Consider the following 14,261-nt stretch of genomic DNA (forward strand, 5'->3'; position numbering starts at 1 on the left):
CCCTGCTGTTGTATACAGAGCGGGGCAGGGGTGGCTGAGCAGACTTGCAGGAGACACGGGAAGAACCCCAGGGAGAAGGGTCTATAGGGGCACTACTCAAGTCCTAGGGGCCACATCACTATGTCACTGAGACCTGGAAGCTAGAAGGATACCTGTAGTTGCCCCACAGAGGTCTGGTCAGGTGCCCCAGGAGCAGGTGAGCTCTCTCCCCAGCAGAAACCGGAAAGCCAGGGAGCACTAAGACCATGAGCAGGGGATGCAACTCAAATATTCACATCTCCTACAGATGTGATTACCAGAGACTACCAGAAGCCCTCTCAGCTTATCCCGGGGGAAGGAGAGCCAGGGATCCTGCGGAGTGAAGACAATATCACCAACAGAAGCTGGTGAAACACTTGCATTCACAGTTCTCTTGAAAAGCAGCAGGAATGGGCCAGTCCTAAATGAGCATTGGGCCATCTCTGAGCACCTGGGCCTCCGGGGGCCGGGGGCAGAGTGGACAGTGGGGATACAGGGAAGGGCAGGGCAGGGTCCCTCTCCAAGGAGCCCTCTACTGGGTGCCCACTTCTTGCAGGGTGGGAGCGCTTCCAGAAAGGGCACTTCCCGGTTCCCACTTAAGGGCAGGAAACACTCTGGGGTGGACATTTCCGGGGAGCCGCTTCCAGGGAACCTTCTTCCGGGATGGTAGAACTTCCAGAGAAGGAGGCACTTCTGGGGTGGAGGCATTTCCCGGGTGGAGGCACCTCCGGGAGGGGGCGGTGCCCACTTCTGGTAGCCTGCTTGGTTGGGCAAGGTACACATCTGGCGTACACACTTGCGGGGGCTGCATGGGCTGGGAAGACAGGTGCATGCAAGCAGTGGCTAATGAGGTAGAGGGAACCTGCTGGGCGGATACCAGGAAGGCATTGGCAGGTGCCGGGATGCCCGCGGTGGGCGGGGAGGCGCACCAATCCCGCCCATGCCCAGTACAGCTGAACAGGCCCCGGATGGAGACCCCAGTGCACGCCAGCATGCATGCGTGCAATCAGACATGGCAGCGCCCAGGAACATCTGGGGCACGCGGGCCAGCTCCTGGATGATAACACCAAGCACAGACCTTGTCTGACCCCACTGGCCACGGCGCGGCAGGGAAAGGTTAGTAGATTCTTTTGTATTACCTTTTTACTGAAAGGAACTGAAAAATGGTGAAACAAAACAAGGGGGGGAATTAAACTTTTGGACAAAACTGCCCCAAAAAACAAAATAGAAGAAAATACACTTTCTCCCACTTGAATTATTATAATTTAAAAAGGGAATCTGCGGTTATGAATCCAACATTTAAATATTAAAATAGAAATAATATGGAGATTAAAATAGAAGCCAAACATACCTTGAGAAAATTGAAGGAAATTACCATTTCGACTCAGAATTCATGACTAAACTACAAAAGTTGCCAAGAATAGCACAACTGGATGTACAGAAAAGGACAGATAAGAAGGAGCCAGGACCAAAAATGAAGCAAAGAAGGAGATAAGGGGAATCAGAGAAAAGGACAAAATTCCCCATTCCCCACCCCAAAAAGGAACAGAACTTAAAAGTCCAGAAAATTTTCACAATGTAACAGATGTTCCTAATATGCATATGGAAATGGTGCCCGGCGATTCTGGTAAAACTGACCTATCCTTGCTGAGGTACACCACGGCAGTACTGTAGAATAATAACACACACCCAAGTACTCTTTTTTTTTTCTTTTTTTTTAAGATTTTATTTATTTATTTGACAGAAAGAGATCACAACTAGGCAGAGAGGCAGGCAGAGAGAGAAAGAGGAGAAAGCAGGCTCTCCATGGAACGGAGAGCCTGATGTGGGGCTGGATACCAGGACCCTGGAATCATGACCTGAGCTGAAGGCAGAGGCTTTAACCCATGAGCCACCCGGGCGCCCCCACCCAAGTACTCTTAATGAGTGAACTAAAGGACACTTTTTTTTTTTTTTTAAGATTTTATTTATTTATTTGACAGAGAGACACAGCGAAGAGGGAACATAAGCAGGGGGAGCAGAGAAGGAGAAGCAGGCTTCCCTCTGGGCAGGCAGCCCAATGCAGAGCTCAATCCCAGAACCCTAGGACCATGACCGGAGCCGAAGGCAGAGGCTTAACCCACTGAGCCACCCAGGCGCCCCAAGGACACATTTTTTTAATGAAAAATTGATTGGAAATGCAGTAACTGTAAATTGGAGTAAATCACTGGAAAAATACAAATTCACGAGTTCATAGCAATGATATAAAAACATGGCAGGTGTTGGGAGAAGAGGAGGAAGAAAACAAAAACATGAAACAAGAATAGATAATTCATGGGAAAAAATAAGCTTTTACTATTTCTTAAGAAGAACTGCATTATATCCCTAGTTAATGAGAGAAGGTACTTCTTAGAAGAATGCCAACTAACATATTTAGATGGAATGACAGAATTCGGAAAACCACCATTTTGTAACCACTTATCAAGGCATTGATTAGGTTTGGGGACAGGACAATTATAAGGTAACAAAGTAAAACAGCACAGTCTTCTTGTTAATATCTATGGAAAAACTTATTTTAAGGTGAACACATTTCATAATACCTTCTTAGGAAAGTAATAAAACCTTACCACAAGTGGGATGACATCATGTGGGTGTACCCTTTAATGAGATGAATTATTTAGTGCCTAATATGATCTATAAATAGTCTTATCAAAAATATACAACCTGAGTGTAATCTAGCCTCTAGATTTATCTTCTAATTTTTAGGAAATTGAGGGAATAAAGGAACGAGGTAAAAGATACCAAGAGGAAATAATCAGACAAATCAAAAAATATCCTACAGGAAAAATTACCAGGTTGTCAAGGGAAAATGAAGTCAATAGGCTGCTTTACAACAAAGAGATTAAGGAGAAAATGCCATACTACCAATATGTGGATCGTCGATCCCCACCCTGACGTGCATTAGGCCCAAAGGTGAGGTGATGCTATCTGGGGATAATGAATGCAGAAAAGCTGCCATGACCACAGTAGTGGTAATGGTCTTTTTGTCTCTGACAACTGGTTGTTTTAGTCTAATGGCAGGGCTTGGTATGACCTTTGCTCTTCTTGTTTTCCACTTCCTAGAAAATGTTCTATTCTTATATTTAATTACTTGACTATGAATGACCCTCCTTTCTGTATTTGTACATTGGACTACTCACCTGAACATCATTATGTTCTAATATCATCTTTGTCACTGACTAGCAAGGCACACTGTGCCCAGTAAATTTAATTTGTACCTTAGCCCTATTACCTATAATGTAAGAGTAAAAATACCAGAGTAATTTATCTCATTGAGTCTATTTTAATAAATTAATAAGGGAATGTATGAATGATTCTGACATCTGTGAAGTAGTATACTTAGATGATTTACTCAATGGTCCTTAAGGCATATGAATATATAAATTTCCCTCAATGAGATGAACACTATTTCACAAAGGTGCCAATAAGTGAACTACCTCCATTGAGGGCCAATAAACAAAATTAATGCTGTTGAACTTATGACCTATGCTATTTTCTGGAGTTCCATTGTAATTTGTGGTTCTGGTTTGAGTCAATATGTATGTAATCAAGGAAGATAAGTAATACACAGCCCAATTTTTTTTTCCCATAAGTAAATTAAATAATAAAAACAAAATGTTTTTTGGCAAACCACTATTAGGAAGATGTTATTGGCAATGACAAACGAGCTTTAGAAAAACAACTATACAATTAAACCTTATACCTGCAGTAGAAATACATGACTGAATGCCTTTATAAAACCTTTGCTCCTTTACAGTAAATTCAGTTATCATAAAAATTAAAAAGGCAAATGGAGACCATTTTCCAGGGTCTATACAGCAAAGAAGGCAATATACCTATGATGCTATATATCTGTGGGCTGGAGCATTCCAGAAATAGAATACAGAACATCTTACAAAAAAGAACCATAAACCTTTCAGGCTAGCCACTTGGAATTTAAAGTAGACCTGATTCCTGATGTTATGCTGTGCTAAAAACAAACCAACAAAGAAAGAGTAACAATAACAAAAAATGTAATATATTTTTTAAGTTATAGGGAAAAAAGCATTATCTCTCTCCTTGAAAAATATACACTTGAACGTCTGAGGGGATCTAGGCTTTGATATTAGATTCAAGGTCAAACATCTCTGAATACGCATTTTTACCCCAGGATGAGAACTCTAATCTATTTCACAAATTTAAGTGGGAAGTTTTCACCTCCCATACTAATTACCATAAGATGTATGAAATAGGTTCTCTGAATTTCATGTTAAATTGTGACTCATAATACCCAGCAAAACTAACTAATTTAGTTTTTCATTGACTGTCCTGGCTTGTTTGTAATAAGAATGATGTCTTGTTTGTAATAAGAATGATGTCTTAACCCACTGAGCCTGGATGATTTCAGCTTGAGGTTGTGATCTCATGGTCATGGGATTGAGCTCTCAGTGCAGAGTGCAGAGTCTGCTTGCCCCTCTCCCTTTGCTCTACCCCTTCCTTCCAAATAAATAAAATATTTTAAAAAGTAATGTCTTGAGACCCTAGAGTCTTCAGGATGTTTTCAGGATTTGTTTCTTTCAGGTTTGCTATTTTTGGCATCCCTGCTTTCCTTAGCTATCCCCATAATTCTAGTCTCCCTTTACAGGGGCTGTAAGGTTTTAAAGGGAAATTTTCCTGAAAAGTTCTAGGGGCCAAAAATAAAAGGGATAAAATATTGGCATAACCATCCCAACAGTGAGCAAGAAAGGAGTAAGGGCTGCTTTTGACCCAAGATCTTTGTGCTAGGTTGGGCAGAAGTTGGATGCTATTTCCTCCTTATGGGGAGTGATTAAGGGATTTTGAGGATATTCATTTTCTCATTTGAGATTCGCTATTTTGGCAAGCCATACATGGGCACTGAAGTACAAGTAATTAGTGAAATTTGTATGTAGTAATCTGCATATAAAGCAGGTATTCCTGACCATTTTAATGAAATCAGCTGGGTTGAGCTCCTTATCCACACTCTAACTAAAATCCCTACATATCATTCCAGGATTAATTTTTTTTAAAGATTTTATTTATTCATTTGACATGGAGAGGGAGATCACAAGTAGGCACAGAGGCGGGCAGAGAGGAGGGAGCAGGGAAGGAGGGAAGCAGGCTCCCTGCTAAGCAGAGAGCCCAAAGCAGGGCTCAATCCCAGGACGCTGAGATCATGACCTGAGCTGAAGACAGAGGCTTAACCCACTGAGCCACCCAGGTGCCGAAGGATTACATTTTAATGGCCACTTTGGGTCTGAGTTTCTAGATCTCACTAACATTTTATCCCTGTAATATTTTCTTCCTTTTATTCTGTGGCAACTCTTGGTGGAAATTAACCAGTATTCATTGTTGTTTCCCAAAACAGTTCATGCAAGGCATTTGACTGAAGACTTTCAGGTTGAGAGATTTGTTTTCATACAGCACATAAGTGATGTGAAAGTGAAAAGTAAGCAACACTGTGTTTAAAAATCCTTTAGCAGCTATCGGCTATAGGCTATCACCAGCCAGTCCTTATAGGACCCTACTCCAGTTGGGTTGCTAGAATTATTCCTTCCAATTTAATACCCTTCAATTTTTCTATGCAGATCAGTTTGTCTTTTACACTGCACTCTTTTGGGGTCTGATCCTTCATAAATGTGTTTGTAAAATAAAGTGCCAGTAATCCTAGCTCTAAATGTTTAGCAGCACAGAAGAACTGGTACAGATTTTAGAATGTCAGTGTATCTTTGACTCCAAGCCCCCACAACACTTAGAAAGTATTAGTGACTTTACATACTTTTTGTACAATTTTTGCACTTTGCTATTGTAAGAACAGAATGGAATAATATTGGTCTGGAAAAAATATGACAGGGTTTTCAGTGGCCCCTCTGATTCCCCATATTCACTAATGAACTACAGGGGTACAAAAATTTTGGAAAGCATGTAGCCTCATTATATCCATATGAAGATCCAGAAATAAAAAGGGCCTGGTCCCTTTCTAATCCATCACAATGCAAAGATGCAAAAGATGGTGAGATGCTTTGAAACATTTAAAAGACAAAATAATGCTAATAATATCATTGATGGGGTTCATAAGGGAAACCTTGGAAGTAAGAGGTCATTTCCTCTGGGTATTAAAATTATGTTATTTTTCTATTGAGGTCAAGTTCTGAATAGCAATAAAGCCTTTAATTCCAATTCCCTTTACCCAGGAGGTGAGAAAAGTTTTAACAACCTCAGGGACCACTAGGAAGGCACTAATGAATGATAATTTATTCTCAACAGTCAGAAAGAGCAACCAACTCTGAGACAATGTGTTACAACTTCTGTAACTTTTGCAAACACATAGGAAAGGTAGTGTTAATTTGTAGATTAGGAATATTTAAAGTAGCATTTCATCTATGTTTGATAAAGTCAAGTTGTGCTAGAAGCCTAGTACAAGAGAATATTGGCTACAGTACACACATATTTCATGTATGTGTATGTGATTTAAGTAGAGAACTTTTGGTCATGACCCATTACCAGATAAGGAATCAATGTACTATATTTTATTTTTATATTCATATAATATCTTATTATTTTTATTGTGTTATGTTAGAACAAAAAATATAGAAATTATCAGTACTCCACAAAGTATGGATTTATGAAACTTTGCTTCATTTATATATGCTTGTAGATTGGTTTGCTGTGTCTTTTGAGAGCTATAGGAATGTTTTTCCATAACACAACCACATTCAATTCAAAAATTTTCTCCAGTGGGGGTAGCTTTAAGTAAAAACAGTTTTCCTGTGAATCTATAGTAAAATAAACTTATTAACGTGGTTTCACATAACTCTTTAAGTAGCTTACTCATGAAGAACTATGTCAGAATTGTTAAGATCACAACATAGTAGGGCTGTGTCTTTGTGTGTATATATTTATATTTATATAAAATATCCCCACATACATACACACATATATTATAGTATTTAGTGTATGTGTAAACATCATAGATGCACCTATAGTACATATAATCTGTATTCTATATTCCATAATATATAATTATATGTATATATGTATATATTATATGAAATATATTTTATGTGTATATGTATATTATATAAATATTTTATATGCTTATACATTATATATGAAATGTAATTTAAAATATGTATTATGTATTATGTGTGTGTATATATATTTATGTATACTAAGTACATTCAGGACAATTTGTTCTAGGCTATGCTTGGTAGAAAGATAATATGGCAAGCTAGAAAAACGTAGGAAGAACTGAGCTTTGGTTGTTTGGTGTTTTTTTTGTTTGTTTGTTTTTTGGCTTTTCACATATTTTTTGAGACATTATTGATACACCTTAGATTGTACCTACTTTAAAGCTACCACTTGATAGATGATGAGAGATGTATAACCCTTGAAACCACCACCAACAATGATTACATTCATTACCTCCATAGTTCCCTCGGGGTCCTTTAGAACCCCTCTTTCCTTTTTTCTTCCAGTTGCTCACGTAGACAACCCCTACGTACTTCCCCAGACAGCCATTGACCTGCTTTGCTGTGGGATGGTTTGCACTCTCTTAGAACTGTATATGAATGAAATTAGTATGTTTTCTTTGTTTAGCTTCGTTCACTTAATGGAATTATTTTAAGATGCATTAAATGTTATTCTGAATATCAGTAGTTCTTTTCTTTAAATTTCTGAGTAATAGTCCATTGTATGGCTATACCACTACTTGTTTATCCATCTACCTACTAATAGGGCTTATACAATACATCTTTACTTTATCACAGTCTACTTTTGAGTGACATTTTACCACCTCACATACAGTATTACAGTAATTATAGTATATTGACAATTCCCCATTTCAGCCTTTGTCACATTTTTTCACATAATCTATGTCAACATATTTTATCTGTACAAGAGCCACAGTACACTTTCATTATTTTTACTTCAGAGTCAGTTGTCAAAGAGATTAAAAAAGAGAGAGCGAAAGCAAGACAATCTAATATATTTCCCACATATTTTTCATTCCTTTGTACAGATCCAGATTTCTATATCTTCTATATTGTGTTTTTATCCTTCTACTTGAAAGGTGTATTTAAACATTTATTATTTGTTTTTTACATAGATCTGCTAATGATGAGAAAGTCTTTAGTCATATATATATATATATATTTTTTTTTTTTCTTTTTCTTTTTGAAGAAGCTCCACACTCAGCCTGGACCCCAAAGCAGGGCTTGAACTCATGATTCTAAAATCAAGACCTGACCTGAGAACAAGAGTCACACACTTAGGGGCACCTGGGTAGCTCAGTCAGTTAAGTGGTGAACTCTTGATTTTGGCTCAGGTCAGGATCTCAGGGTGCTGAGATTGAGCCCTGTGTTGGGCTCTTCAGTGGGCATGGTACCTGCTTGGATTCTCTCTCTCCCTCCCTCTCCCTTTGCCCCTCCCCACCACTTGCTCTCTCTTTCTCTCTAAAAAAAAATATATAATAGGGATGTCTGGGTGGCTCGGTTGGACAACAGCCTTCGGCTCAGATCATGATCCCAGAGTCCTGGGATTGAGTCCTACATCGGGCTCCCAGCTCCATGGGGAGTCTGCTTCTCCCTCTGACCTTCTCCTTGCTCATGCTCTCTCTCACTGTCTCTCTCTCTCTCAAATAAATAAAATCTTAAAAAATATATATATATAATAATTAACTTAAAAAAAAAAGGTCAGATGCTTAACTGAGCCACCCAGGCACCCCAATCACTTCATTTTTAAAAGATATTCCTAAGAGTACAGACTATAGAGAGCAGTTGTTTTTCTTTCAGGATTTTTTTTTTTTTCTTTCTTTCTTTTAGAGATGGGGAGAGAGAGCAAGAGAGGAAGGGGGAGGGGAGATGAAGGACAGAGAGAGAATGAGAGAAAGAGAATCTCAAACAGGCTCTACACCCAGTGTGAAGCCCAATCTAATGACCCTGAGATCATGACCTGAGCCAAAACCAAGAGTCTGAGGCTTAACCAACTGAGCCACCAAGGCAGTATTTTAAACATATTTTAGGATTTTAAACATTATTGTTGTTGTTGTTTTCCATTGTTTTTTTCCCATTGTTTTCCAGCTTATATTGTATCAGATGAGATATTTAGATATTTGTTGTCATTTTATCTTTACCTGCTTTATTAAGATTGTTCTTAGGCTTATTTTTACCCTTGGTTTTGAGGAATTTCAGTATGATATGTCTTGTCGCAATTTTGTGTTCCTCATGCTTGGCATTTCTTGAGCTTCTTGAATCTGTTGGTGTAAGATTTAAATTTGAAAAATTTATAGACATTATTTCATAAAATACTTTTTTCTTTCTCTCCTTTTTCAGGTATAGCAATTATAAATGGCCACTAGATATTATCCTATGAGTTCACTGATGTTCTCTTTCTTGTGTCTTTAGTCTTTTACCTCACTGTTTCATTTCACATAGTTTCTATTATTCTGTTTTCAGTTCTTCTGGACTTCTATTTTATGGTGTTTAATTTTCTTTCAATCTCATCCAAATTATTTTCCATTTCTTTTTTTTTTCCAATTTATTTATTTTCAGAAAAACAGTATTCATTATTTTTTCACCACACCCAGTGCTCCATGCAAGCTGTGCCCTCTATAATACCCACCACCTGGTACCCCCAACCTCCCACCCCACTGCCACTTCAAACCCCTCAGATTGTTTTTCAGAGTCCATAGTCTCTCATGGTTCATCTCCCCTTCCAATTTACCCAAAAGCACATACCCTCCCCAATGTCCATAACCCTACCCCCTTTCTCCCAAACCCCCTCCCCCCAGCAACCCACAGTTTGTTTCGTGAGATTAAGAGTCACTTATGGTTTGTCTCCCTCCCTATCCCATCTTGTTTCATGGATTCTTCTCCTACCCACTTAAGCCCCCATGTTGCATCACCACTTCCTCATATCAAGGAGATCATATGATATTTGTCTTTTTCCACTTGACTTATTTCGCTAAGCATGATATGCTCTAGTTCCATCCATGTTGTGGCAAATGGCAAGATTTCGTTTCTTTTGATGGCTGCATAGTATTCCATTGTGTATATATACCACATCTTCTTGATCCATTCATCTGTTGATGGACATCTATATTTTCCATTTCATACTTGTCATGCTCAAGTTTTTTCTACCATCCTACACATTTGGAATATAATTACACCAACTGTTTAGTGTCCTTGTCCACTACTTCTATCATATTTATAATCTACATGTAAATTTCTGTTAAATTTTTTTTACTATATTATGAGTTACATTTTCTTACTTCTTTGAGTATCAATATATTTCACTGAACGCCAGACATCATGTTTCACCTTGCTGAATCATGGATGGTTTTATATTCTTCTAAATGCTCTTTAGCATTATTCTAGAAAGCAGGTACATTACTTGGAACTAGGATGATTTTTTCTAAAATGGCATTTTGTTTTATTAGCTGTGTCCAGAGTAGTGCTCAGTTTAGGACTAATTTTCCCCACTACTGAGACAATATCTTTCTCTTAATTATTACCACTACTAGGATATCCTTCTTTTGTTGTTGTTTTGTTGTTATTGTTTTGTTTTGCTTTTTATTTTAGAGAAAGCACAAGCAGGAGGTGAGAGAATCTCAAGGAGACTCTACACTCAGTGTGGACCCTGACATGGGGCTACATCTCATGACCTGAGTCAAAATGAAGACTCGGACACTTAGCTGACTGAGCTACCCTACTCCCCACCCACCCAACCAAGCACCCCTAGGATATCCTTCTGAGAACTTTAACCTATGAAGATCCCCCCCCCCACTCTGGAAATTAGAGTTTTGCACTTTGGCTAGTTTAAACATGAACTATCCTTGGCTCTATGTAGCCCTGGGAAGCATTCCTTTGTTCTTTTCAGGCTCTTTGTACAGCCTCAGGGAGTTTCCTCACAAGCTTGTGCCAGTCAATATTCAACTTAAGACCTAGAGAGGACTCCACTCTCTTTTCTCAGATACCAGAAGACATAGTCCTCTTACTGTGCCTAGCACAGGCAGGGCTCATGGTCCCAAGAAGTATCTGAAGTGTGTAGCAGTTCCAAAGCATTGGATACTGAATAAACTGACCAGTGTGTTTGTCTCTCCTCCATCTACTGGTCCCCATAAGCTACGAGAATGCCTCCCTCTCACCATTTCCTAAGGAACAGACTTAAGTAGCCCCCAGCATGAGATAAAGAAAAGAAGATCTATATGTAGCATTTTATTAATATTGATGGCAAGATCTGAACTAATATAACCCACCCTACTGGTTTTATGAGTCTCCTCAGCATTGTCAAGCCTGAAAAGAATTTGTCTGATCTGCGACACCAAGGGTCGCTTTTCTGTTCATCAGATTACACCTGAGGAGGTCAAGTATAAGTTTTTAAAAGTGAGAAAAATCTTTGTGTGGACAAAAGAAGTCCCTCATCTGGTAGCCCATGATGTTGGCACCATCTACTATTCTTGTCCACTCATCAAGGTGAAATACACCATTCAAATGGACTTGGAAACTGGAAAAGATTACTGATTTCACTAAGTTTGACACTGGTAATATGTGTATGTTGACCAGAGGTGCTAATCTGGGAAGAATTTGTGTGAACATGAACAGAAAGAGATATCCTGGTTCTTTTAATGTAGTTCCCATGAAAGATAACAGTAACAACAGATTTGCCAGCAGGGTCTCCAACTTTTTTGTTATTGGCAAAGGCAACAAGCCATGTATTTCTCTTCCCTGTGGGAAATGTATCTACCTCACCATTGCTGAAGAGAGAAACTAGAGGCTAGTAGTCAAACAGAGCAGTGGTCTCTAGGTGACTTGATTGGAAGTCTTTGTACTTAATTAAAGATAATATAACACAGTTGGGGGTGGGGAGAAGACTTGGAGAGGACTACAAATTTCAGAAGCCATCTCTTTGGGAAGCTCTTTTCTCTCCAGTCCAATGTCCTATGAACTTCAGTTGCCTTAGTCCCCTTAGCCACCTACTTCTATCTCCTAATCTTGGAAATTGCCAGGCTGCACCTGGGTTATGCCTCAATAGTACAGCTTGGAAAGTCTCTACAGACCACAACTCAGGGCAGTCATTGTGCTCACTCATGTTTTCTTTCTCACAGGAATCCCTGTCCTGATCTCCAATTTTTGAGAAGTATTTTTTACATATTTTATTTTTTTAGTGTTTTTTTTTAAGATTTTATTTATTTATGTATTTGTCAGAGAGAGCAAGAGAGCACAAGCAGGCAGAGGCAGAGAGAGAAGCAGGTTCCCCGCTGAGCAAGGAGCCCAATGTGGGACTTGGTCCCAGGACCCTGGGATTAGGACCAGAGCCAAAGGCAGTGGCTTAACCAACTGAGCCACCCAGGCAGCCCGATTTTTTTAGTTTTGTCATGTAGGAGGGAAAATTTAGTATCTGTTACATTATACTAGTTTGAAGCAGAAATCCCCCAGAAAGTTTTAATTTTTCTAAGGGATTTTTATTGTTTCCCTGCAGTAGTGCCATGTAAAACCTTTTATACTTTTCCATGAAATCTTCAGTAAAATAATCAGTAAATAGAAAACTGTTGATAGTAAATGTATTTTGACAATGTCCAGAGACTCTTAGTGCTTCTTCAGCAAGTAGGAAGTGGATACAACTTTAAATGGGTAAGAACTTTGCCTTGTTTATCAGCACACCCCCAGAATCTACAACTATGTTTGCACATAGTAAATAGTAAGTACTTAATAAATGATTGGTGAATAATGTTAAGATATTGGCTAAGAATTAAATATGCCCATGAAGATATATAAGCTTTTCTTCTTTGATTTCTAACTATAACCTGTCATCAAGTTCTCTGATTTAGAGTAATTAAGAAATGTTAAAGCATTTCATGCCTATATTTGGTATAATTGTCAAGTTAATAAACATACCCTGCCTCTGTCCCCCAGACACTACTAATTTCTCGAGGTCACTGACAGTGATAATCAAGGAGAACTTCGTATATCTGAGAAGCCTCTTTAGGTTCAGTCTGTTAGAACCATTCTGACAAATACTGCTCACTGGGCTTCAGGTGCCGAAAACTCTGCTTTTATTTTATTTTATATATAGAGAGAGGACTTCAAGATACGTCAGCTACACAATTTCATGACCTTGTGACATTCTAAATCACAATGTCGTCACTTTTAAAATGTGTTCATTGTGAGTTACAAAAATACTTAGACATTTCTACCTAGTAAATACAGTCCTTGGAATTATTTTAAGAGGGCAATCATAGAATCAATAATATTGCAATAAATTAAAAAGTAGATTTTCTGAAAGAATACTATCCCATTATTAAAATTATCTTGTGACTGCTCTGTAGACACATGGAAGAAGACTATGACTCATAAATTAAGTGAAATGTATAGAACATGAAAACAAATCTATGATGCTATGGTAAAATGTGTGTGCACATCAATAACAATTAGAAAGGAGTGCAGAATAATGAAAACGTCTGATTTGTTAAGGTGGATAGGATAGATGGTGAATCATTATACAAAATACAAATTTAGAGAAAGAGCTGCTATCAAAGAGGCTATTGGCAGCTTAAATATCTATTTTAAAGATGGGTTTAACTTGGGTCTCATTTGCAGATATGGAAAATCAATTTTCACTCCTTAAAATCTTTCTCATATGCTTTATGTATAAAATTAACTATTAAATTTTTTTAAAGATTTTATTTATTTATTTGACAGAGCGAGATCACAAGCAGGCAGAGAGGCAGGCAGAGAGAGAAGAGGAAGCAGGCTCCCTGCTGAGCAGAGAGCCCGATGTGGGCCTCGATCCCAGGACCCTGAGATCATGACCTGAGCCGAAGGCAGCGGCTTAACCCACTGAGCCACCCAGGCGCCCAACTATTAAATTTTTTTCTAGGCTAGGTGAAACTTCATGTTTGAAACCCAAGGTGTGTTGTGATCTGCATCTGTGCTTGCAGCATGAGAACACTCATGATTAGTTACTGTTTTCTACAGTTATTTCTTGGGGGCTTTGAGACTCTTTATGCTACTACTCCAGCATCCTCTAATCATGGATACTGACAGTAGTTTCAGTTTGCTCAACCGAAGTATAGAAAACAAGGGTGACTAGCCAAGCTTCAACATTGTTCACACAAGTGGACTGCTGAAGTGACAGAATTAGGACTAATTTAAATGAAATGTATGCCTTGTCTCATATGAAGGGAGTGTAAGCCTTGCTGACATTGT

The 14,261-nt window shown here is 38.7% G+C and overlaps 1 pseudogene; it reads left to right on the forward strand.

The window, feature by feature from the left end:
- The first annotated feature begins 1,014 nt into the window (after positions 1-1,014).
- Positions 1,015-11,846, forward strand: LOC122899239 (annotated as a pseudogene).
- Positions 11,847-14,261: the final 2,415 nt, after the last annotated feature.

This window comes from Neovison vison, chromosome 2, assembly GCF_020171115.1.
Source record: "Neovison vison isolate M4711 chromosome 2, ASM_NN_V1, whole genome shotgun sequence".
In the NCBI taxonomy this organism is placed as follows: Eukaryota; Metazoa; Chordata; class Mammalia; order Carnivora; family Mustelidae; genus Neogale; species Neogale vison.